This window comes from Peromyscus eremicus, chromosome 15, assembly GCF_949786415.1.
Source record: "Peromyscus eremicus chromosome 15, PerEre_H2_v1, whole genome shotgun sequence".
Taxonomy (NCBI): domain Eukaryota; kingdom Metazoa; phylum Chordata; class Mammalia; order Rodentia; family Cricetidae; genus Peromyscus; species Peromyscus eremicus.
In genome coordinates, this window is record NC_081431.1 from 8581093 (window position 1) to 8606354 (window position 25262).

The 25262-nt window shown below is 45.9% G+C and overlaps 1 long non-coding RNA gene and 1 pseudogene across 1 annotated transcript; both read left to right on the plus strand.

Moving 5' to 3' along the window:
- Positions 1-2956: 2956 nt before the first annotated feature.
- On the plus strand, positions 2957-7760 carry LOC131925671 (proteasome subunit beta type-4-like; annotated as a pseudogene).
- A 9125-nt stretch (positions 7761-16885) lies between these two features.
- Positions 16886-23891, plus strand: LOC131925607 (uncharacterized). Its single transcript, XR_009383304.1, has 4 exons — positions 16886-17683; positions 22446-22490; positions 23298-23361; positions 23679-23891. It is a non-coding gene; the product is annotated as an uncharacterized LOC131925607 (long non-coding RNA).
- The last annotated feature ends 1371 nt before the right edge of the window (positions 23892-25262 follow it).

Consider the following 25262-nt stretch of genomic DNA (forward strand, 5'->3'; position numbering starts at 1 on the left):
TGTGTGGCCCAGTAGGTAAAGGCACCTGCCTCTAAGCCTGACAACCTGAGTGTGACCCCTGGACCCACATGGTAGAAGGAGAGAACTGACTCCAAATGTGATCCTTTGACCTCTACACACCTTTGACCTCCACACACGTGTGCATGTGCGGGGGCGCACACACACACACACACACACACACACACACACACAAAGGGATCTAAATATGTAATAATTCTGTAAAGTACACTAGGGAATAGTATTAGTGAAATGAGCATTCTCTATTTGCAAAGACAAAGTGAATCACTTTGTGAGTGACAATTTAGAAGCCTAAATGGGATAGATAGAGTTCCCGTGATACAGTTCAATGCTAAGCCATGCAAATATAGCTTAAGGAAGTATTTTTTGATGTCCAGTCTGGCAGCATCCTGGTTGAGATGGTGGATTACTAGCTCCCACAGAGGCCTGCTTCATCACTGGGAAAGCCTCCAAGCTCCTAGCCTGGAGAAATTGCCCCTAAGATGCCTCTCCAACTCTAGCATAACAGCACTCCATAAAGGTCTTCTGTCTGCATCAGAGACAGATAACAGAATATGATTCCTATTTAGAAGCCACATCCAGCAAAAAGCAGAAAAGTCTATTGAATTCATTCTTCAAAAGCCTGAGTCTGACCTCCACTTACCTAACTGTACTTAAATAACACGTTTCTGTGCAATACTAGGGGACACTGTCAAGATTCTTCTGTGTGGGAGAAAGAGTCAAACTGTCGGTTTTCACTCCAGAGACTTGGTACGAAGCATGGGAAAGAGAAACAAGTACATCCTCACAGATTTAGGAGGGAAAAGTATGAAGTTTATTTGGGGACTAGGAAATGTTCTTAGACAGTGACACCTGTCTCATTAGATGACATTTTCCTGACTTTTTCTAGCTAAACTCAGGAAGAGAAATAGAACCAGCCCTCACAGCAGAGTCAGGAAGACATGAATGAGTTCTCTCCTGCTGAAATGCTGCATGTCAACCTCAACCGTGATGACGTGGGGATAAGGAGACAATATCCATGACGGTACTCTCAGGGAGCTAACATAGTCATGGGAACCATGTCCCTCTGTTCTGTAATTTTTCCTCTGCTGTCCTGGAGATGCACAGAGAACAACTGGGACAGTCATGCTATCATGGAAAATTGTGCTACCCCTCCCGCAGTATACATCCATGAGGCAGCAGATAGCTGCATCTGAGGATTCTGCCAAGTGGTCAGCAGCTCCCAAATGTGCCCACTTTGTGGACATTATTTCGCTCATGTCTACTCCGAGGGAAGTTTCTCTGTGAACGAGGGTTGAGCTGCCACCTTCGCTCAGACATTCTGTGCTCTGTCATGTCCGTCACACATATGGTGCCTGGCAGGGTGCGCCTCCACTCCAAGGCCCTTTCTGGAGAGCATCTGCTAACCCTGCCAGCCTGATGCCTCCAACCTCAGCACCACCTTTTCCCAGGTTTCTTGCTGAATCAACCAATTAGCTCAAATCATCTCTGACTGCTTTGAACTATGTCTTGTTAAAACATGGGTGGATGGGGACCTGGGAAAGTCCAAAAGTCACTCTAAGAACAAAGCTTCTGGATCCACCAGAGGCTGGCATCTCCTCTGTCCTGCACTTAATAGTTAGTGATATTAGGGCTTAAGTTTTCAACACAGATTCTGGAAGAATCCTGGTGGAGAGTCTGAGGAGTGGCTTCATTGCTGTTTTCCTGGGGGCATTTTTCTCAGGATCTGTCCACAACCTAAACCCTAACCCATATGATTAATTTTAGGGGAAGAAATGAATAACAGCTCTCTGCTCAGGAGATCAATGATATATCCTATTAGAGATTATCTTTCCTTTAACAGCTGCACCTCAGCTTATCGTGTCTCCGTGACAGTTCCCGTCCCTTCCCTGTGTTCCCCAAGTCACATCATCAGAGTTAACAGCTTTGTGTCCTGTGACTGATCACACTGAACAGACTCTAGTCAACAGACTCCATGACTTTCCCTGCACTTTCGCATGCCAGGGGGTGAAGGGCAAAGATTCTGTTATTGTCAAATTATGCCAGACAGTGGAGAGTCTGTTTCCTTTGAAATTTTTTGCTCTGGATCTAAATACTTACCTTTATTCCTAAAGTATGCTGAGGACACATGAATGCTTACTAGGAATGCAATCGTAAGGGAGACCCATAAAATAACACTCTCTAAGACACACACAAGGCTCCATGAGCTCCCAGATGGCCCTCCAGAGGTTATTTACTTGGAAGTGAAATAGTTTCATTAAGAGACTGTGTCTCACCTGGCATTCATCCTTCAACCTGAGATCTACACTAGTTCCTCACCCAGCGGATTCATCAAACACTTCCTTCTGTCAGTTTCTCTGGAAAATTCCTGGAACTTTTACCAAGTGAAAACTTCAAAACCCACAAAGCAAGCCACCAGTTCGAAAGTGATGTTCACCAAAATGATCCACGAGCTGCCCTGATATCGCAGTAGACACCGTGGTGGAGACGAAGAAGAAATGTGGGAAATAGTGGGGATTTTCTCTATCCTTAAAGTACTTCTCCCCACTAAGTAGATTATTTTAGGTCTGCCCATTTAGTGTAATTAGTGCATATGGTCCAGCTGTGAAGAAATAGCTGAGGACTCCTAACTTATTATTAATTAGGCTCATTAAAATGCAAGTAAGAGAACGTTGCCTAGGTAAACAATACCTTATGTCAAAAAGTCATTACTTGACAAGAGCGAGTCTTCCTAACTGAAGTCATTACCGATATTGGTTGAGGTGTTTTTTAAGGCTCCATGGGTGCCAGTTAGCTACTTTTGACTGACATCAAGGACAGACACGCAGAGCTGAAAGGAGCCAGTGGTACGGCACAGCAATTCTTTACACATCATTTCAAAATATGTCTGGGGGAGGTTAAAGGTTGACAGCTCAATGACAGGCCTTCTTCACCCGCCATGGTGTCACAGCAGGAGCACGTCAGGAAAATTTCCTCAGCTCCCCTGAATTTCTTCCATGTTCACATTTCTTTTCCTGTCTCACAAGTTCGGAGGGACTGACAGCATCATGACAAACACCTGGGAAAGACAAATGTGCGTTATCCCTGGTGGAGGAGAAAGACACCTGCCCGGACTGGGAAGTCTCTCCTGATGCTTGGCCAGATTGGAGGGGATGGGAGGCTAGACTGGGTCCAGAGGGATGTCACATGACCCCACCCCCCATTACTGTGCACTTGGCCACCATGTGTGCAGGCGAGCTGTGGTCTGCAGCCACTGGAAGCACAGCTCTACAGCCTGGAAGCTTCAGGCGGGGAGAGACCATGAACTGCACAAGTGAGGTGTGCAGAATTGACTTGGCCCTTCTGTTGGTGGGAGAACACAGCTTCAGGGTCAGAGCCCGCACAGGACGTCTCTAGGGGACCATTCCTAGGCACAGCCTTGTCTCTGGAGTTCTTTGTTAGGCAGCTGCAGAAGTGGCCGAGCACACGCAGGCGAGCTGACTTTCAGAGTTCCAGATAGGTTTCCCTGCCTTTAAAAATCTGTGCACGCTTACAAATGAATCACTGCAGGGATGGAGTCTCCGGTCTAAGTGGATCAAAAGAGGCCATTGACAGGTGCTGAAATGACTGTCTACCTTTACCAGTGGGTCAATTGATAAGTGTCTGACCTAGACTTTTGACTGACATGAAGAGCTGTCAGGAAGTAATCTTCTTTCCTAGTGATGACAATAGGGCTGGGGAAGACGAGAAAGAGGAAAGAGAAACCCAGGGGTGGCTCTCACTCCCTGGCAAGCACAATTATTACCCCCTCAGACCAACCCGGGCAATATCATCTTTCATTATGATGGTCCACACCTGTGCTGGATGAAGGACAGGGTAGTACAGTGAAGTCTAGAAGTCCAGAAATGGGACTTGGGGGAAAACTGCCAGTTTCCTTGACGAATACATTGTTACTGATAACATTTTAATACCATTCCAAAGGGATTATAGGAAGAATGTTAAATGTAAGGCAGAACTGGCCCATGTTATATAGCAAGCTTGCAGTTTGATTGTTGCTGTTATGTTGTTGGGTATATAGGCTCTCTCTATATATTATGAAACCCTGACTGATCTGGAACTCAGTATATAGGCCAAGCCAGCCTTAAATTCACAGAGATATTCCTGCTTCTGTCTCCACCCAAGTACTGGGATTTAGGGCATGCACCATCATGTCCAACATAGCCTTTGTTTGTTTGCTTTTTTTCATGTGTATGTGTGTGCTTATACATATGCATGTATCACATGTGTAGGAGCTGGTGTGTGCACATTAATATGAAAGCCAGAGGTTGATGTGTCTTCCTGGTTGGGAATCTTCTTGGGCTGGTCTCCCTTCGCCTTGTGCATTATGACTAAGTCTCTTACTTGAACCCAGAGCGTGATGATTTGTCTGGTCTACTGGCAAGCTTGCTCCAGAAACTACCTGCCTCTTCTTCCTGAGCACTGGGCTGCCAGGAGGGCCATCATGCCCACCCAGCATTTAAATGGGCACTGGCACTCGCAAGTCAGGTCTTCACAGTTGCTTGGCAAGCACTTTACACAACGAGTCATTTCCACAGCCCAAGTTTGCAGTCTTGAATAGAAATGTGCCCTGGAGAGGTGTCAGGATCCCTGTGTATCAGTCCCTGTTATTCCTACTTAATTTAATTGACTTATTTATTTACTTTGTTGTAGCAGGGATTGAACCCAGAGCCTCCTGCATGCTAGACAGGCATATATCCCTAGTCCTTGCACTTTATTGTTTTGTGCAAGGATCTTGGTAAGATGCACTAGCTTGGTTTGAACTTACTCTGGGCCAAGGCTGGTTTTGAGCTTCTCATACATTTGCCTCATCCTACTAGGTAACTGGAGTTGCGGGTCTACACCAGATCAACCTTGCTATCCCCATTTTAGCATTTGAACATATGACCTCTGGCAGGATGTATCCTATTTTGCAACATCATTGATTACACATGCTAATCCAACTAATGTCTGGAAAGCTGCTTCTTTGGGGTTCTCTCTTCACATGTCAAAAGCTGTAATTTTACATTTCAGATGTTCAATTCTGACTTGAGATGGCATAGCCTGACAACCAGAAGGACTCAGTTGTTGAGTGGAAGCATTACCCAAGTCCAAGGCTATCCACAGACACTTCTACATGGACAGCTTTCACACTGCCTGTCAACCTCCCCACACTTTCTCAAGGTTGGTATTGCCACTACTCTTTATAGTTTAAGGAACTGGCCCCAGGGTACCAGTGTGCTCACTTTTTAAATAATAGAAAACTGTATAAAAAGTCAAGACCAATGTTACCCTCAAGAGACCACTGCATTGTGAGGAACAGTACAGAACAATATGGAGACAGACATGGCAGGGTGGGTTAGTTGACAAGGCTAAGGGGGCAGCATTCTGCTCCTACATGTATAGGTCTTCAGTTCTTCATTATCCTATTTCCTTTTCTAAGAAAGGATACCCAAGATCACATTGTGCAAGGCTAAGTAACTCCCAGCCTTGAAGGGGCCAGGGACACTGGGAGCTCATGCCCAAAGCTTTTGGTGCTTAGAAGAATCTTTAGTGTCTTAGGGTTCCTATTGCTGTGAAGAGACACCATGACCATGGCAATTTTTATTTTTTTATTTTTTTTATTTTTTTTGGTTTTTGAGACAGGGTTTCTCTGTGTAGTTTTGATGCCTGTCTTGGGTCTTGCTCTGTAGATCAGGATGGCCTCAAACTCACAGAGATCCACCTGGCTCTGCCAAGTGCTGGGATTAAAGGCATGCGTCACCACTGCCCAGCTCAATTTTTTTTTTTAAGATTTATTTATTTATTGTGTATACAGTGCCTGTACATATGCCTACACACCAGAGAGGGCACCAGATCCCATTACAGATGGTTGTGAGTCACCATGTGGTTGCTGGGAATTGAACTCAGGACCTCTGGAAGAGCAGCCAGTGCTCTTAACCTCTGAGCTGTCTCCAGCCCGACTATGGCAGTTCTTATAAAGGAAAACATCTAATTGGGGTGGCTTACAGTTCAAAGGTTCAGTCCATTATTTTCATGGTGGGACATGGCAGTGTGCAGGCAGACATAGTGCTGGAGAAGGAGCTGAGAGATCTGCATCTTAATCTGCAGACAATAGGAAGAGTCTGTGTCCACACTGGGTGTAGCTTGAGCATAGGAGACCTCAAAGCCCACCCACACAGTGACACACTTCCTCCATAAGGCCACACCTCCTAATAGTGCCACTCCCTATAAATTTATGGGGGCCAATTACATTCAAACTACCACACTTAGTGTGTTTTCCTAGAGACCATCATGGGTCCCTCTTCAATTCCATTCCTCTCATTCATTCTGTCTGGAAACCCCATAGGCTGTCTGTGGTGGCTTGAATAGTGAGCTTCTTCTAGTGCAGGTCTACACAGACCTTGCAATGTGACGTCATTCAGAAGCAAAGATCTTTGTGGATATAATTGAAGATAAAGAGATCATGCTAGATTTGGGTGCCACAAAAGCCAGTCATGTGAAGAGGAGAGGAAACGGGCAAGAAGGACAATGTGTGGATGGAGGCTGAGGTTAGTTACACAGTGACAAATATGGGAGGCCAGGAGCAGACAGAAGTCCTTAGGAGTCAAGATAGGGACATGTGACAGTTTCTCTCTTAGAGTTTCCAGAAGAGACCAAGCCCCAGCATCCTCACTCAGTGCCCCTGACCTCAGAAGGTGCAGGGAGGGATTTCTTTCATTTTAATTCATCTCTTTGTGGTCATTTGTGAAGGCAGACTTAGAAAACTAACACTGTCATTTCAAAGTATGCCAAGATGTCCAGGCATAATGGCCTGCAACTGTTAACTCAGCACTAGGGTTTGAAGCAGGAGGATTAACATGAGTTCAAGGCCATCCTGGGACATAGTGAGTGTTACTGCCAGCGTGGGCTGAGTGGGAGACATAACTCCAAAGTAAACAAACAAGCAGAAAATCTAAACTCCTTGCCACTTGTACCATGCTGACTATGAAAGCCACTGTGTTTGGGCTTTGAGTCGTTTTGGGCGTAGCAGTGGGATACTGGACCGGTAGACTGGTCCAGGGGCAGTTTCCACTGTGCCAGGTTCACCCTGGCACCATGCTTTGCCAGGGTCAGTCACATGAATCCAGAACCCCATGGTGGCAGGAACATCGGTACTGGGGTGAAGCCCGATGGTGAAGTGGTGATTGCTGCAGACACCCTGGTCTCCTACAGTTCCCGGGCTCATTTCCACAATGCCTCTTGCATTATGCCAGTCAACACAGCACCAGCCTGGGTGCCTCAGAAGACTTCCATGATTTCCAGTATTTGAAGCAAGTTCTCAGCTAGATGGTAACTGATAAAGAGCTGTTGGGAGATGGACACAGCTATAGCCCTAGAGCTATTCATTTTTTACTGACAAGGGCCCTCAGTGGAGGAACATGGTCACTGGAAGATATGCTAATGGAGAAAGCTTCCTTGGTTAAGTGGATGTGCTTGATGTCACTTATGTAGCCCCTTCACTGGCCACTGGTCACGATGCATACGTGGCTCAGCCTGTGGAGAAGCAACCAGAGGCCTGAGAGGGAGCGTGTGGAACGCTGCCTGTCAGTGTTGTACTTCTGCGATGCCCGTTCCTGTAGCTGGTTTTAAATTGTTCTGTAACTGCAAGGAGCGTTGAACTAGAAGGACCCTTGTCAGCAGACACCAACTGGGATATCGCCCATGTGACCAGTGGCTTTGAATGAAATGCAGATGCACTCTCCAGAGTTGAAGCTATACCCTTCTAAAGTTGAACTTCGCTGGCTCAAAAGCAGGCTTTTGTAAAATAAATCAGTCCTTTAAAAAAAAAAGAAAAGAAGAAAAAGGAAGACAGGAAGAAAAGAAGGAAGAAAAGAAGGAAGAAAAGAAGGAAGGAAGGAAGGAAGGAAGGAAGGAAGGAAGGAAGGAGGAAAGAAGGAAGGGGAGGAGGGAGGGAGGAAGGAAGGGATGGAGGGAGGGAGGGAGAGAGGGAGAGAGGGAGGGAGGAAAGAAGAAGCTGTTCCTGGATCATTGCAGTGGACCCCGAACTACCCACCCTGCTCTGCTCTTCCCTCTCTCCAGTGTCCATTCTCATATCCCTGAGCAGAACGATCCTCTGAGAACAGGACCTAAAGCTCCCGATCTCTGCTCAGTGGCCCCAGAGACTCCTGGGTTTCTTCTGCCAGTCCATTTCCTTTTCCAGGCTGCTCTGGGAACACTGGGCTAGATTCTCTGCTGCGACACAGCAGGTGTGACCCATCGTCCAGCCCCAGCTTGGGCTGCGTCCTTTGGCTGGACCACACCGGCCCTTGATGTCCTCATTCTCCACTTCTGTCAGGTTTTCTTTTTTTACTCCAAGAGCACTTTTTCACCCAGATCCCTGGAGGGCCTTCTTCCAGATGATGCCCCCTTCTTCCTGCTCACACTTCACGCTCTTCTTCTACTTTACTGTTTTCCATACTAGTCTTACCTTGGACCATATTTCAAATTTAATTACTTACTATGTATTATAATGTCTGCCTTCCTCACACCCAGAATGAAGTAAGCTCCATAAAGCAGTGTGTGTGTGTGTGTGTGTGTGTGTGTGTGTGTGTGTGTGTGTGTTTAGGCCAGAGGTCCATATTGGGCAGTGGTTCTCAACTTTCCTAATGTGTCAACACTTTAATACAGTTCCTCATGTTGTAGTGACCCTCAATCATAAAATTATTTCATCGATACCTCATAATTGTAATTTTGCTGTTATGAATCATAACGTAAATATGTGATATGCAGGATCTCTGATATCAGACCCCTGTTGCAGGTTGTAACCCACAGGTTGAGAACCAATGCTGTTGGGTGTCTTCCTCCATTAACTCCAGTCACTCTCTACCTTTTTTTTTTTTTTTTTTTTTTTTTAAGACAGTGTCTCTGACTGTACCTTGGGCTAGACTGGACAGAAAACGCCAAGATTGCCCATCTTCCTTCCCAGCACTGAGTTTACAGTGCCACCACTCTTGGCTTTTGCAGGGTGCTAGGGACTGAACTAGGTGATTGTATCTGGGACACCTGACTTGTTCTGCATGTTTGGTAGGTAGAAGCAGCTTTAAAGTATTCGGTGAAGTGATGCGGGAGGACAGTAGTGGAGCAGGCTTGGAAGGGCTCTGGGTACAGATTGTGTAGGAGCTGTTGAATTACAGCAAGGAAAGAAAAAATTTTTTTCTGAGTAAGAGGAGAGTCAGCACCTAACTGCAAATCATTTAATTCCTTGCGGAGCTGATGTCCAGTTTCCTCTGCTTAGGAAGAGGCTATTTGAAGAAGTCTATGAATTACCAATACTATCCATGTCTTTAGAAATCTTCACTACACATTTGCCTCAGAATAGGACTATGTCTCCTGTGTTTTCATCAGGTGTGACAAGCAATGAATTAGTGTTGAACCCATGAACGGAGAGAGCCCATTTGAGAACCTCTCACAGAACTGGTAACCAAGCCCTTCCAACAAACCTGGAAAAGAGAACTGCCGTGTTTGTAACCTGAGCAGTCTCAGTTATAGTCAGGGAAAAGCCAAGGAACCAGCATTTAGCACCATGTCAGAGCTCATGGCCTGTGCACTTCAGCGTTCTAGGACAACCCTAATGCCTTAAGAAACTCAGTGATTGAGAATGGCTTCGGCCTCAACGGACATCTTTTCCTGTGTGTTCATAAAATGTTTGTGCCTTTTTCCCAGAGGGGTAGAAAATTACCTTTTAAAAACCTCATCTGACTTTCTCCTGGGCTAAGGTGTGTCTCTAGTGGCATTTGCAGTGTTCCCTTTCTGTGTTAGAGCAGCAAATTGGCTCTCTTGATGCTTCCCTGACCCCCCTCCCCTCTCCATCACACACTGACACCTCTAGATTTGCGGATTGCATCACCTCAGGAAACTCATGGCAAATTTCATTATTTGGGAAAGAAAAATGCAAATCAAGCCAGACAGCTGGTGCTCTCCTCGAGGCTGAGAGTGATGGAGGGGCCAAGGCCCACCTCATCAGAGGCCTGCACACCCGCCTGCTCAGACAGGCCATGGAGGGTGGAGAGCGGGAGGCTACCAGAGCAGCAGGAACAGATGGCTAGGAGGGGAAAGATGGACGAGCCCAACTTGCTGGAGAGGCTAGGGAAAGGTGGAGTGTCAGCTGCTGGGCAGTCAGACACAGTGCACAGGATAGGAGGGGCATGCTGTTATCCTTGAACCATACCATTTCCTTCAGGGCAGTGGAGCCCTGGTACCCAGCTCCATAACGTGGTCTGCCAGTGGCAGCCAGTACCCCCTCACTTCCATTGCTGTGTACACAGTACCATCATTTCACCAAAACATAAAGACTATCAACAGATAATTATTATAATTAATAGATATTATGCAAAGGAGCTGTGGGTCGACAAGGACCTGGGCTCAATCCCCAAAATCCACATAAAAACACCAAGTATGGTAATATGTGATTGTAATCCGACTGCTGGGGAAACAGAGTCAGGGGGATCGCTGCTGTTGGCCAGCCCATCTAGCCTAATTAGTGAGCTCCAGGCAAAGGAGAGATCCTGTTCAATGGAAGTAGATGGTTTCTTAAGGATTATGCATCACACAAACACACGGAAAAGAAGAGCCCTTTGCTTTTGCCCCAAATGAATTTCAGTCTGCTAACACAAGTTGTACAAAACATCTAACTTTATGTTGCTACAACTAAACTTAGTTTGATTTTATTAAGTACTGAGCAGGATAGTTTTATGTCAACTAGACACAAACTGTAGTCAGAAGGTTTCTCTGGTCCTGCCCAGCCCTGTGGTCCATAGCTGCTTATAAAATAATCATTCAGAGGTTTAGTATTATTTACAAACTGTATGGCCTATGGCAGACCTCTTGCTAGCTAGCTCTTATAGTTTAACCCATTTCTGTTAGTCTATAAGTTGCCAGGTGGCTATGGCATTACTGGTCTGCTGGCATCTTGCTCCTCCTTCCAAGGCAGCTGGCATCTCTACAGACTCTGCCTTTCTTTCTCCTCTATCTCTCTTAGATTTCCTGCCTGGCTATAACCTGACTCACCATAGGCCAGAGCAGCTCTTTATTAACCAATCATAGCAACACATATTCACAGCATACAGAAAGACATCCCACAGCAACAAACTACAGTCATCTGGGAGGAGAGAAATTCATTTGAGAAAAATGCCTCCATAAGATCTAGTGGTGGGACATTTTCTTAATTAGTGATTGATGAGGGAGGACATCTCTAGGCTGGTGGTTCTAGGTTCTATGAGAAAGCAAGCTGAGCAAGCCATGGAGAGCAAGCCAGTACGCAGCACTCCTCCATGGCCTCTGCATCAGCTCCTGCCTCCAGGTTCCTGCCCGGTTTGAGTTCCTGTCTTGACTTCCTCTGATGGGCCAAAATAAACCCTTTCTTTCCCAACTTGCTTTTGGTCATGGTGTTTCATCACAGCAATAGAAACCCTGACCTGAGCCTAAAAGACAATCTGTGTGTGTAGCCAGAGAAGTGACCTAGGTCCTTTGGAGGAGCCCAGAAGATAGTGAATGAATCCCAGACATTGGACATTGAGTGATTTATACTGTTGGGGTTCGGTTTTACTTTGATTTTATTGTGACTGTGTCCAAGTCCTTCCCTCTTGTAATAAGCAAGTATTTAACTTATTTTTTATTTTATTGGAGCCCACAGTTGAGAGAATTTCAATTTTAAAAGAGACTTTGGATTTTAAAAGAGATTTTGGACTTTTTTAAGTGACAGAATTTTTAAAGTGTTTGAATTTATAAGACTGTGGAACTTTTAAGTTTGTAAAATGTTGTATATTGTTATGTTTATATTAGTGTGTGATCTTGGGGATGTACAAGAAAGAAAAGGTTGTAGCTTTACAGTGATGTGTTTGTGTGTCAAGGTGACAAGGGGTCAATTGTGCTGGAGAGTTTTATATCAACTTGATACAAGCTAAATTCATGTGAGAGGAGGGAACCTCAATTAAGAAAATGCCTCCATAGATTAGGCTGTAGGCAAGCCTATAGGGCATTTTCTTACTTAGTGATTGAATGAGGGAGGGCCCAGGACCCAGCCCATTGTGGGTGCTGGCATCCCTGGGTAGGTGGTACTGGATTCTATAAGAAAACAGGCTAAGAAAGTCAGTAAGCAACAACCTTTACGGCCTCTGCATCATCTCCTGCCTCCAAGTTCCTTCTGTATTTGAGTTCCTGTCCTGACTTCTGTCAATGATGACCAATGATTTAGAAGCATAACTTCCAAATAAACCCTTTCCTCCCCAAGTTGTTTTGGTCATGGTGTTTCATCACAGCAATAGTAACCCTAACTAGGATGAATATCTTACTGGAATTGTGGGAAATATTCCAGCCTGCTGCTCTTTCTGTTGGAATCCTACAAATACCAGGAGACTTAGAAGGTTCCAAGGGAGCAGGGAGTTCCATGTCATCTGTACTGCTTTGTACTGGGCAACTCTCACCACCACCACCCCCATCCCTTGGTCATTTGTCCGTATGAACTGATGCTGCAGAATCTTTTTTCTTACTTCCTGTTGTCTTGGTACCCACAGCTCAATCCAGTGCCCTGTGTCAGGCAGGAGCAACCTTTTGATCTCAGGTTCCTAGACATGTCCCACCTCTGGCTCTCTGCCACCGAGACACTGCACATTTCACTATGCTGCGCTGTCACCTTAGGCTTTGCACCTATTTTGAGGCAAGCATTTACCTCATTTTCACCCGAGGATCTCAGCTAAACCAAGGAGAAAGACAAGCAAAGTGAACAAACAAAACAAGTTAGTATTTCAAAGTGTCTACAAGTCACGTGGATATGAAGAGAAGATGGGCACCGAGTGTGGCGGCCTCCGCGAACACCCAGCTATGTAGATAGAGGATCTGTGTCTTCTTCATGTAGTCTGCTAACAGTGTCTGGTACCACGTGCTTTCTCAGATTCACTGCACAGTGCTTCCTTTTGGGGGGGGACTTAAACTCTGGTCTCCTGTGATCTGACTCCAGACAGACACCTGCAATTCCATAAACATCAAATGTTGCCTGAGCTGCAGAGAAGGGAGGGGCAGAGGTGGAGTAAAGTGCTAGACGCTCAGGTTAATCATGGTGGGGTCAGATCATCCCACTGATTACAGAAAGCACAGAGAGAGCTGCAGATACCAGGCAATCAACCCCGCGATTGCACCCGGCCGTTTACATTTTGTAACAATTTATCTTTGATTGTCTTGCTTTGTACTCACAATCCTGCTGAAATAGCAGCATTTGAAAGCTGAGGAAGGAGAGAGAGAGATGGAAAGTCAGGGCCAGAGTCATCAGAGGCTCAACCAAGTCTCTTCATTTCCTGGAGGGTTTGCTTCTGCCTCCCTCTCTTCTGTTCATTCCTGGAGGCTCAGGAAGCATTGTTGTCTAAGACTGTACCTACCGTTTGAACATGATCCTCTCCCACCCTGCAACTATAACCTATGGTGGTATTTTATTTGTGCAACCCAATAAAGTTTATCTGAGGATCAGAGGAAAAAGCCAGCCATTATATTAAACACAGAAGTCAGGCAATGGTAGCACACGCCTTTAATCCTATCATTCAGGAGGCAGGGATCTGTCTGGATCTCTGTGAGTTCAAGGCCACACTGGGAACAGAGACAGGTGTGTTTTTAAGAGCACATGCCTTAAATTCCAACACTAGTTAACCATAAAGGATTGGAGGTCTGTACAGACAGACAGGAAGTGACAGAGCTCGGCAGGAAGAGGAAGTGATGTAGCTGGACAGAGAGAGGAAATGAGACAGCAGAACAGAAAGGCATACAGGCATGGGTGTACAGGAAGTAGGTCTCCTTTGGAAGCTGAGGGTCAGTAAGGTGAGGTTGGCTGTGGCTTTTCCTATTCCTCTGATCTCTCAGGTTTTTACCCCAATATCTGGCTCCAGGTTTCTCATTTAGTAAGACCGTTTGGCAATTTGTCTACAATATCCACCCTCCAGCTAAGTCCTTTCTGGTTCCTGAGCTGAGGGACACAGTTATAACTGCAATCACTGTAAGTCAGGGGTTGACCTAGTTCTTGGTACATGCTAGATGTGCTGGATTGTATCCCGGTTAACTGTAACTGTTAGCTTGACACAGCCTAGAGTTACCTGAGAAGAGTCTTTGTTGAGGGGTTACTTAGATCAGATTGACCTGTGGGCATATCTGTGGGAGATTATTTTGATTACTAATTGAGTGGGAGGGCCTAGCCCACTGTGGGCGGCACCATTCACTGGACAGGAGGTCTTGGGCTGTAGAAGAAAGCTCGCTAAACAAGAGCCTGAGACGGATCCAGCAAGCCGAGTTTTTCCCTGGTTCCTTCTTGAGTTTCTGGCTGACACCTTCCTCGATGACAGACCGGGGCCTGCATGTGTAAGGTAGGATAAACCCTTTCACTGCTGAACTGTGTTTTGTTAGCGTGTTTTATTACAGCAGCAGGAAGGCAACCAGAACAGAGTGTCTTCTGCCTTCCGAAACACGGACTGGCCCCGAGCGTCAGCACTATTCTGCCTTTTGTAAACATGATACGGAAATAGTCCATTCCGTTAACCACTTTGGGGCATACACACGAGCAGGATAAGTGCTCAATAAATGTGTGTGTGTGTGTGTGTGTGTGTGTGTGTGTGTGTGTGTGTGCTTGCATGCATCTGCAAGTGAGTGTTATGTGGGTATGTCCCTGTGCGTGCAGATGTATGTGGAGGCCAGAGGACAGCCTCACCTGCCTCTGGTACCATGCACCTCCTTTTAGAGATTATTTATTGACCTAGAGTTCTCCAAGTGAGCTACAAGGGATGACCAGTGAGCACCAGGGATCTGCCTGCCTCTGCCTCCTAAAACTGAGCTGCTGGGCCTGGCTTATTATTTTATCTGGGTTCTGCAAGACAGAACTCACACTTTCAAGGCAAGCAACTTTACTGCAGGATCCATCTCCCCAGACACGCCGCCGCCCCGCCCCGCCGCCGCCGCCGCCGCCGCCGCCGCCGCCGCCAATATCTTTACAAGTATACCACATTGTTTTATGAAATATCTCCTTTCAAAATACCAAAGGCTCTGATCTCTACCAATCTTCATCAGATTCAAAGGGAAGAAGAAATGGGGGCAGAGTGGAATGTTTGGCCCAAAGTTACGAGTCCACATAGAGAAAAGATAGAGCTTCCAAATTCAATTAACACCTACGTTACTTTCAGATAATTTCCTCTCTTTCCCGTGCCTCTCATGCCGTGTGTGGCCTGGGATATGTGGCGGCTGCATGGTCATTACCCTGTGTTCCCTGGTACTGGCATCAACACTCGAGGAGGCCACATCACTCAGACCAGGCTGCAGGGTGTTCCGGGCCCTGTAGCCTGCAGCCCATGTTCCCCACTCAACGGCTTCCTGTCTCCTTTTCAGGGAAAAGCAGCTGCAGTGAGGTTCGGAAATTGCTGTAATAGAATTTGTGGAGCACTTCTACATGATTTTAAAGCCAGTGTCACAGTGCATTGTAACAGTGAGCTAACAGCACGTTAGCGGGGTCCTGTTTTGTTTTGTTTTTAACTCACTTTCCCGTGCCGAAGTTCCTGTGACGCCCACGATGACAGCCGTGGTCCTTTGGTGAACAACAGGGCAGCCGGACGTTCGTTTCTTTACTTCTCCCCTGCTGCCTCCCTGGGTAGGTTGAGAAGTTTAGTTATTGCTCCGCTTCCTCTCCCGCAGCCCAGGAAGTGTAGTGATTGGTTTAAAGTGCAGCCAAATCCGCACGTTCAAGCCACTGAAGTAAAAGATGGCTTTATTCGGGCCTCATTACCAAGGGGACCCTGGGCCCCCATTGGGGCTGTGCCCACAGAGCTGGAGGCAGGGGCTGAGTTGTTGGCTCTGAGCTGGGCTTCTTATGGGAAGAATGGAAGAGTTTCCAAACCCATCCTGGAAATCCTAATGCCTAGTTCTTCAGAATGCTCCTTTATTTGTTAATAGGGTCACAGCAGATTTGATTAAAATGTGATCATACTGGAATGGGGTGGACACTAACTCCAATATGACTGATGTCTTAATAACGGGAAATTTGGAAATGGAGAGACAGGAGGTGAGCACCATGGGAAAAGTGGTGTTGTGCTTCTCCAGCCAAGGAACCACACTATGCTGGGGAGGTCTTCCAGCGCCTTTAGAACAGTGTTTCTCAACCTGTGGGTCACAACCCTTGGGGGTCAAACGATCCTTTCACAGAGGCCGCCTAAGACCATCAGAGGATGCAGATATTTACATTACAACTCATAACATTAGCAAAATTACAGTTATGAAGTAGCAACGAAAATAATTTTATGGTTGGGGGTCACCACAGTACGAGGAAGTGTATTAAAGGGTCGCTGCATTAGGAAGGTCGAGAGCCACTGCCCTAGAGGAAGCATGGACCTCAGTTTTCTGGACTCCAGAGCTGGGGCGACACAGTTCAGCTGACTGCGGTTGTAGGTTCTGTCAGCCCGAGGATATTGTGGCCAGATCACAGTTCCCTATTGTCCCTCCCTACAGGACTCTCTAGAGAGCCCGGAACAGCTGGAGTCACTGAAGCTCTAGGATCCAGTGATGGATGCAGAGGGTAGGCCTCCTGCTTCTTGCCTCTGCTCAGTACTACAAACTTTTGAAACAGAAAACCCCAGCATTCCTCTGTGGAACTGAAGGCAGAGGGATCTGAGAGGAGGATCTTAGTAAACTTGTATTTACTCTGCCCAGTACAGAATTTCTGCTCTAGCTTTACTTTTGTTGCTGAGATTAAAAAAAAAAAAAAAAAAAAAAAAACCGACAAAAAGCAACAAAGTGTTTTAACTCACAGTTCCAGCGTCCAGTCCACCACAGGAAGAAGGTCACAGTGGCAAGAGCTTGAAGCCAATACTCACATGGCACCTACAATCAGGAGCAGAGAGAAGTGAATGCATGCCCACTCCCTTGCTCCTGCTCAGCCAGGCTTCTCCACTCTCAATATAATTTAGGACATCCCCCACCCCAATGCCTGGGTAGCAGTCCCATCTATAGTGTGCCCTCACAGTGTGCTGGGTCTTCGTACATCTATTAACTAAGACAATCCTCCACAGACATTCCCATAGACTAGCCCAAAACAAACTATCTCTCACAGAGACTCTCTTCCTATGATTCTAGATTGTGTCAAACAGAAAATTAAAAATAAACAGCATAGTCCTTATGGTAATGCAGACTTGAAAGAACATCATCATATGGCCATAGTTCTGGAGTCCTGCATCGTTATCTTCAGTACAGTATGCTCTGCACTTGTGGTCAGCAACAGCAGTGCTGTGACAGACGTGTAATACTTCAGTCCTCAGCACAACAATGCTTATCACCAGAAGCGACCACCCTAAAATGCCACCTACTGTATGACTATGGGGACATCAGAGAAGATGTGACTCACACGGACCATGTTCACATAGAGAACTGACAGTGCAAGACCAGATTCAATAAGGAGGAGTGGCCCCACAGCGCCCTGGGAGGTCGTCTGCAAGTAGGACACATCACATGCAGAACAAGGAACAACTTCTCAAACAACGTGACCCGCCAAGCCCAGGCAGAGTGGCTCCTCGGCAGGTCATCTCTGTTGTGAGCTCAGTGCTCATTCTTAAATGGCCATCCACTGGCTGCCTCTCCGACAGCCACAGAACTGGTAGGTAGCAAATACAGGATGTGACTGGGGCACTTTTTCCCAGCTGCTCTGTGTTGGCTGCTGACTGAGCAAGGCACAGAGCTAGGTACTGAGACATCCATGAAGCCGATTCAAGAAGCAGAAGCCAAGTTTTCCTCAGAATCCTAGCATTGGGAGGGTCTGGATGAGAATAGTCCCCCACAGGCCAGGTATTTGAACATTTGGTCCCCAGTCAAAGACTTCATTCGGGGAAAGCTTGGACTTCCAACTGCAGAGCCTTGCTGAAGGAAGTACGTCACTGGGGGTGAGCTTTCAGGCTTCATAGTCTCCTCCCACTTCCCATTTCTTCCTTTTGCTTCCTGTATGTGGATGAAAATAGGACCAACCAGCTTCCTATTCCTGTTGCCAGGCCATGACTCCCCTGCAGTGATGGGCTCTGTCCCTCCGGAACCGTGAGCCAAAACAAGCCCATCCTTCCCTAAATTGCATTTGGTCACAGCATTTTATCACGGCAACAGAAAAGTGACTAATGCAGTCTGCTTGTGGAAAAGCACTCACAGGCTTTTGCTCAGTTTGTGTTATGGAGAGAGGATCTCAAGTATCACAAGCTGGCCTTGAACTTGCTATGTAGCCAAGGCTGGTCTCGAATGTTTTAGCCCTTTCCATCTTCCTCGCACTTGCTAGGATTGGAAGCATACACCATCATACCCAGCTTCTTCACAAATCTTTTATTTTTCTTTTTACTTAAAAGATTTCATTCAAAATAGCATTTTAAATATATGTTTAGTGAGAGCCTGCTATTCCGTGGTAGGCCCTGGGGTACAACTGTAAATTGAGCAAATACTTCTCCTCGAGGTAACCATGGATTAAATGCCAGGCCAGCACAGAAGTGAGCAAGCAGCATGCCAGAATTCCTGTATGAGGCACAGCGCTAGGCCCGAGAGGCAAAGAGAAAAGTGTGGTAGAGTTGAACTTAGAATCTTACACACACACACACAGTGGAGGCTGAGGAGAGGAGAGCAATCGCCAGGCTGCCAGGCCATGAGGAAAACATTGGGGGTTGTGGGCTATAACGAAGGGGCACCCTAAGATGGGAGACTAGGGGAGGTGTCCTCAAGGTTAGACACTACTCTGTTCTTGAACACAACAGCCTACTGCCATGAGAACAAATGGCCCTCTTATTAGCCTGGTTTAGACGTGTTTTTTACATTCAACTCTAGTGTGCTTGAGTGTGTGTGTGTGTGCCTATCCATCTGCCTGTCTGTCCGTGTGTCCATTCATCTGTGTGTGTGTGTGTGTGTGTGTGTGTGTGTGTGTGTGTGTGTGTGTGTTTAGGGTATATGTGTATGATATATGTATATGCGTGCACAGTATTTGTGAATGTGTGTTAGCAAGCAAGGGCCAGAGAAGAGCACTGGGCATCCTCCTCTATGACTCTGCCTTATTTCCTCGGGATGTGAAGCTTGCTGGTTTGGGGGCTGGACTGGATAGACAGTGAGCCTCAATATTCTCATCCAGACCCCAGAGCCCAACAATGGGGTTACAGGTATGTGGGGGTGCTGGGAATCTGAATTCAGTCTTTATGCTTGGGTAGCAAATGTTCTTACTCACTGGACAATCTCTCCAGTCCTGGAAAAGGAGTATTTGAAAAGCCTTGAGTGAGGTATGTTTGGTAGCCACTTTCTGAGACCACACAGTGGAGCTGAGGGAAAGCATGTACACATTCAATCCTATCTAAATATTCATGATATGTATGAAAATAGATGGTGTGTACATCTAGGACCACCACATAAAAACTAATCTTTCTTTCTCATGAGATTTATTCTTGCCTTATTTTTCCCTTCAATTCAAAACTATGTGGGAAAGGACTCAGTCTTCTTTAAGGGGCAGGCCACTGAGAGTTTGACCATGCTCCGGTGAGTATATGGGCAAAACAAAATGGACTTTCCTCCTCCTCCTCCTCCTCCTCCTCCTCCTCCTCCTCCTCCTCCTCCTCATCATCATCATCATCATCATCCTTCTCTTCTTCTTCTTCTCCTTCTTAGGAGGTCACAAAGGTAGGGGAGAACCTGGGAGGATTGAGAACAAAATGTGATCAGGTGTATTATGTGAAACTCCCAAATAATCAATCAAAATATTATGTTGGGAAAAAAACAGACAAAAAGATAATAGGTATAGGATTTAGAATCTGAGTTCACGTTTGGATACCATCATTTACTGTGACTTGGACTGATTTATTTAAATCTCTGAATCCTGTTTTCTTACCTTAAAATGTAAACAATAATGTTTACCCTAAAGGGTTGCTCATGAGATTTATTCTTGCTTTATTTTTCCCTTCAATTCAAAACTATGTGGGAAAGGACTCAGTCTTCTTTAAGGGGCAGGCCACTTAAATGGATTCATTGTTTAGAATATAGTAAACCTCGATGATACCTGTGTTTCTTTCTAGTAGCTTATGGAAGCACACCTGCATCTGTTTTAAATGGGATGCTGTGCTAAATGCAAAAGATTTGGACAATGAGGTGGACAGTTCTCTATTTGGAGAATAGAGAAATGGACATAGCTCATCTGGTAAGTTGTCCATATGCTTTAGCAGCTGAATTAAAAGGGAATATTTGAGCCCTTGTAAGTGAAATGATCAGGAGTTGGATTTTTGCTTCCAGCATGGCTGGATGTAGTCAAATCCAGTTAAGCCATCTCTACTTCGGAATCCCTGACCAGCTAGCTTGTTGCAAGGGACGTGGCAGCTACCACAGGCCTCAGATGGGCATATCACCAATCCGACGGAGCGATTCCAATGGGACTGGGCTGCTTCTCTTAATGGCTGTTCAAAATATAGCAAGACGTTTCTGAAAAGCCCATCTTAGGTTTTGTGCTAAAAGCCCAACTTGTCTGAATTCTCTGTCAAGGCCAAGGTCGAATGTGTGTTTCCTTGAAAGAGTAAGAAAGGCAATTGTCCTACCTGAGTCGGAAAGGGGACACTGTGGCCGCACACAAAATAGGTGTTGCAGACTGAGACACTGCAGCCCATGCTCGGGGCCCTGCCTTTGCCTTCTGGTTCTCTGTTTCTAAACACAAATATATTGTCTTTTAGATGCAACTTGGTTACAAAATAGATCACAGTACCCACCATTGTTAAGTCACCCATATAAAAGTGACACACACTGCTGTGGACGATTATTCTTGTGGATAAATGCAGAACCTTTAAAGTCTGTAACTCTTACACTAGGTGAATTCATATTTTATTTAACATCTTAGTGTTTTATTAATTAGATGGGTGGCAGAGACACTCAAGAAAGGGCGGTCTTGATTGGTTAGAAATGAGTCTACACCTCCTGTCTATGGTCTAGGGTGGTGCATATGTGCAAATGTATTCATCAGAGCCCATGGAGAGGTAAACACATGTTTACATGATCCAAGGCTGTCAGAAAATCCCTGTACCTGAGACAGAGAGGTTGGTACTCACAGCCCCTCAGCAGCCTTCGAATCACTTGATCAGATCTGTTGAGGATACTGAATTTGTCACACTTGTATACAGAGACCACAGGAGCTGACATGAATGTACACTGGATATTTATGTTGTATACAATAAGCAGATAAGGATGTTTTTGAGTGTACAGAGAAATGCACATAGTTCATCCGTTAAGTATTCTATATAACATTGCTGAGTAAAAAGGGAATGTTTGAGCCAATGTTACTGAAATGACCGTGACTGAGTTGGGGGTAGGGAGAATGTCAGCTCTGAAGTTACAAGCAAAAGATGCTTTTAAGAACAACCAAGATGGAAAATCTTCATAAAAATATGTAAGTTATACAAAGTTATTTTCTTTCTTAAACCCTTCTTTTCCCTATTTGCCGATGAACCATGGCTATGATTTGAAAAATAACCCCCTCTTTGCTGATGCTGATTTCAGTTCACAGTAGGGCTCAGGCTCTGGTGTCACTCCGCCCCTAGCTGAGTCAGCAGCCAGCTTTCTGCGAAGCTCAGGACCCTTCTGTACCCCACAGCCCTGGGACCCTGACTCTGGCCAGGCAGACAGCACAGCAGCCTTGCCAATCTCCAGTCCCCCTGCCGGGAGAGCCAGCGAGAGGACCAATTAATGCAAGCTGTGATGTGGAGATGAGTCCACTGAGGGCAAACCCCTCCCTGCTGTCCTGGCAGAGGCCACTGCTGGGCCCTCAGATGTCAAGAGCTTTCAGTCATTCCTGAGCCGTCTCTCCAGGGCTTCCTCACACCTGGCCCTGTCTCTCTGCCTGGCTGCAGAGCACTCAGATACCTTCCTGGGTGTGAGCATGCAAGGCTCTTTAAATACAGCAGGACCTAAGGGAAACTCTAAGGAATGAAACCAGAAGCATGGAGTGTGGGCTGCACTTGGAGAAGTTGAGGCAGGGTGATCAAGGGGCTCGAAGTCAGTCTTGGCTGCAGAGGGATGACGAGGCCAACCAGGGCTACGATGAGACTCTGTTACAAAACAAACAGACACCAAAGCAGCATTTCTGGCCACTTAGTAGAAAAAAGCCTGCCCCGGGCACCAATTCAGCACATATCTGAAAGGGAATTGCCTTAGAGCTTTGCCGAGACGAGCAGGTGGTAAAATCATGCAGAATTGCTTGTAGGGTAAAATAAGACATAGCAAGCATTTCACCAAGATAAATACATAAAAATGGTTTTACAGAGCCCTTTTTTTGTACTCGGGAGTCTCTCTAACATGTCCTGACAGTCAGATTGCCAAGCAAATACTACAACTAATTGTGGGTTTTTTTTGTTTTGTTTTCCTTTCAGGGTTTGGGTGTGCTATCTTTCAGCTACAGAAGAACAAAAGAGCAAGTGAGTTTCCCTTTGGCCCTGCCAGACCTCAGGAGTGAGCTTTCGTTGAGCAGCTGCTAGGCCCACACACACACTCTTGCAGCCAGAGAGAGAAGCCACAAAAGGAAACAATAACTTGGGAGTTGGAGAGCCAGCTCCGAAGTTAAGAGCACTAGCTGCTCTTCCAGAGGCCCCGAGTTCAATTCCTAGCAACCAAGTAGTGTGGCTCACAACCACCTGAAACTCCAGTTCCAGGGATCCTGACACCCTTTTCTGGCCTTTTGGGGAACCTGATCATACCCAGAATACACACATATACATAAAAATAAATATAAATCTTTATAAAAAGAAGAAATAGCTTCGGTGTCAGAAGTCAGTCAATTCTCAGCAAGGTCACACGGAGAAGACATACTTGGAGACAGATAGGAAGAGCTGAAAGTCAGTGTGTAATAACCTTGGTATGAAGACCCCAACTACTGGCCAGAACACCACCTGAGGTTTGCCTTGACACTATGAATACCTTCCTTCAGCCCTCCAGGAGCAGGAGAGAGGAGGCCCCAGAAACCCCCCGACTTTTGAGTCTGGAGGCAGCCTGTCTATAATGAGTGGGTTTTACCTGCAGTCATCACTTTCAGTGGTCTGTCTGCCATGCAGAAGGAGTGGGGGGGGGGAGTCAAGATACCTGTCACTTAGGCACAGAACAAAATCCATACTCTGTCATTTCCCAGCTTTAGGGGCTTAAATTCGTATGTAGCGCCTTTCATTGTTTCTCTGACATGCTGACCCTTTGAAACCCCAATCTTCTCAATTCTCTGCTTTTATTCCCAGGCTACTGAAGGCCGCAGAAGGAAGGCACAGTAAATGAAGGACCTGCAGGGCCGGAGGTGACAGGGTGGGTTCCAGGTAGAGGGGGGAGAAGCCACAAGATAAAACTTAGACGCTACAGAGGACATCACAGCTTGTGAAGAGCACATCTAGTATTCACTATCATCCGTGACTTTTCACAGTCCCCTGGGAGGGAACCAGGTGGCCTCTTCTGTCCTTTAACAAACTTACGCCACATGCCAACAACACAGGATGGACTCGGTGCCTTTGCACTCCAGATCTCACGTTCTATGCTAAGGGTCCATCACGTTCAAGGTGCACCTAGGCCTACGAGAGACCAAAGTTTTACCACTTGGTCTCACCACTGTTCCTCCTGTTTTACAGATGAACAAACTGAGCCTGACTCACTTGCTCAAGGTCACAGGGCTGCGACCTGCTAAGACCAGACTGAAGGCAGTTCTACCTCTGGAGCCCTGTTCTGCCCAATATATCTGTCTAATATTGCATCATAATAGCACGTTATGAATTAAATGTTACATTTTAAAGGAGAAAAACAGTGTCTTCCTCTAGGAAAAAGGATGAAATATTTTTCCCTTAAATTATTCTGAGTGTCACTGACATGTCACAACAGGAAACAAAGTCATATTTGATGAGACTTCTGTTTCTTTTCAATGAGTTTTTGGCAAAATTACATATTTTACATATTTTAATCTGAGAAAGTTGAGACGTGCAAGTGTCATTTCTGTAAAAGACGCATTCCTGAGGAGAAATGTTTGAAACCAAATGCTTGTTATGCTGAACAAAGCCAATTTCTCACTCCGAACTTTAAAATCAGCCAGTTTGTTTTTTAAAATCTTTTCCCACTGGCTTCCATCTCTTCTCTTGATCATTTTGCAATTTGATGGCTCTCCATTGCTCTCCTGTCTGCAAACTCTGTTTAGTACAAAGCTTTGCAAAAAAAAAAAAAAAAAAAAAAAAACCCTCTCATTTGACCATGAACCTTCGATGATCTAGTTAGCGCTACTGTCAAGCCTCCCGCGGTCTTTTTGAAAAGCAGGACTTGTCCATTCTGCCCTCTGGCCAACTTCAGTGGGACTAAAATGCTAGCAAGAGCCATCAAACTGCCTGACGGCTTGTCACCAGTGAGGCTCCATTAATTTACACACGTTTTCCACTGTTTGGCACCTACCATGATAACTCTTTTCTCTTCCAAGCAGCCCCTGTTTGCATTTAACACTTGGGTTAATTTTCATCCGAGTTTAAATTTAGCCATCAGTTATTTCAGGGGAGCTGTCAGCCAACATATGGAGAGAGAGAGGGGAAAAAAATCCTTCTGAATTTATAATAAAGTGGGATCTGTTGAATGTGAAACAAAAACCAACCGCAATATACCGAGGCCCCGGTGGGGAGAGCGGGGTCAGGGAAGAATTGCAGAGTGGATTAGCTGTTCTATTCACCAGAGCCACGTCTGGGCACCTCCGGAGCTTCCGGATATATCAAAAAATGATGGAAAGACACAGTTCAATTTGTCCCCCTTTTATAAAGGATAATTAACCTGTCAGTCTTGCTACTTTAACAACTTCATTAAATTGGAGGCGAAATAGGTGCCGAGAAGTCTTGTCTCTATCCAAAAGGAACACAGGGCCCTGGTGTAAATGCCGGGAGAAGGAAGAAAACACATCCACGCACACCTCCATAATGCTGTCTGCCGCCTGAAAAATGGAACACGCTTCTTCCAATTATGTAATAATCCTGCCTTTACTATGACCTGCTAAAAGTAATTTTCTTAACTTGGAAGGCAGAGGGAATAATGTCACAGTCCAAGTAGGTCCAAGAAGTATATCGTTTAAAAATTGAGGTTATAGGGTTTCCGGGGCTGTAGGCCAACCTATTTAAGACCCGTGATGGCTACAGGAGGTGGGCATCTCACAGGTAGGGAGAGGTAGAAACACCCCCCAGCTGCCCACA